We start from the raw sequence: 1,762 nt of genomic DNA on the forward strand, positions 1-1,762 counted from the left end.
CGCGCCCGTTCCCTGCGTGCCCGTGGCGAGGCCGGGGTCACCGCAGGGTGGCCGGGCTGGGACCTGCCCAGGGGTATCTCCCCCCAGCTCGGCCCCACGCAGCCCTGGCACCTCCTGTCGTGCGCTGGGAAAAGTTGGCCAAACCTGGCTGAATTTAACCGGAAACTCCAGGAAACCCAGCCCGCACCGCTCCACCACGCAGAGCCCCGCGGCGCGTCAGGCCTCGCGCACCCACCGTCCGCTTTTGCGCCTCAGGGGCAAAACCCTAAACTCGCCCTGTGGGGCCGGGGATGGCAGGTCTCCTCAGAGGGGGAAAAAAAAAAAATCTTTGGAAAGTGCTGGCACAATAAAGTCACTCTGTAAAGTCACTCCGTAAAGCAGCGAGTCACGGCACCTCCTGGGGAGGGGAAGGGGCCTGGCAAGTGGCTGCGAGGGTGTTTTTTATTCAGAGAGCGATTGAAAGGGGGATTTGCGCTCTGCGGAGCATTGGATTTCCTTCCCCGTCCCCGCTCGCCAGCTCTCCCCTCTCCTGAAGGAGACAGGATTAAATGTTTAATTTAGGGGAGTGATGTTGTGCCAAGGGGAAAGAGATCCATGTGTTTGGAAACGCTCTCAAACGCACAACAGATCAGCCCGCCTGGTTTCAATGAAAACCTCCGGCCCGTGCAGGGGCTGTTCATCCGCCCCGGGACCGAGTCCCGGAGGCGCAGCCCGTCCCGTGGCAGTTGTATTTTTAAAGTGTTTTCCGTTGTTAAAAGGTTTCTTGCAGGGATGAAGTCGGAGGCCGCATTCTGTCTGGTGGGAACACCCCACGCGCCGGGGAGAGAAGGAGCAGCGGAGCCAGACGGGAATAGCTCCACAGGCAGATTTCGGCAGCGCTGGCTGTCTCGGGCGGCAGCAGGGAGGTGATCCCCGCTGGGCACCGCTTCTCTCTTCGCTTTCCTGTCGGGCTCGTGCTCTCGGATCGGGAAGGCAGCAGCAATCCCGCTCCTTGACCCGGAGACCCCCCGGCCCGGAGAGCTCCGGCGCTTCCCCAGCCCCGGGACCACTGGGCTCGGCCGCGGGAGCATTTTGTGGCTCTTGGGCTTTTGAAACAACAGGGATCTTCCTGGTATGGCTTTATGCCCTGCATTAAAACATTAACTTCGTTATTTCTGGTATGAAAATAAAATCAGGGCAAGCGGGGACCATAAATAGATTTTACAAGATTTTGTAAGTGAGGGGAACTTCAGCAATGCAGATTTTGGATCCCCTTCAGCTTATTTTTAAGGCAAAATATGGACTCTGGATGGAAACGGGCTTTCAAGTCTCTGCTCTGTTTTTAATGTCCCGGCATGTCCTTTTGTTTATGGGAGAAACGGCGGTGTGGAGGGGACCACAGGCTGTGCAGGCATGTTTGTGTTCACACCGGGGGCTGTTTTCCCCCTTGCCCAGTGCCTTGGAGAGAGCTGTGAGCCCACGGGGAGCACCGGGGCCACATCCTGCCCGTTGGCACCTTCTCCCCATCCAGCTCAGCCCAGTCCTGAGGGGGAGGACCACCCCAGGGGAGCACGGAAAGCCCCACCAAGCCCCTGCGCAGCTCTTTGCACGGTGAAAAAGCACCCTGCCCGTCCCACGGGGGCCGGGACCCAGCCACCTCCGCCTGCCGCCCCCCTCGCCGTGTCCATCCTCGGCCGCTCCCTCGGACTGGCCCTGGAAAAACGGGAGGGAAAAAAGGGAAAACCTCAGGTAAAAGGGAGGCACCGTCCCTGGGTGGGCTCGA

The sequence above is a fragment of the Pygoscelis adeliae genome, unplaced genomic scaffold (assembly GCF_000699105.1).
Source record: "Pygoscelis adeliae isolate BGI_AS28 unplaced genomic scaffold, ASM69910v1 Scaffold706, whole genome shotgun sequence".
NCBI lineage: Eukaryota > Metazoa > Chordata > Aves > Sphenisciformes > Spheniscidae > Pygoscelis > Pygoscelis adeliae.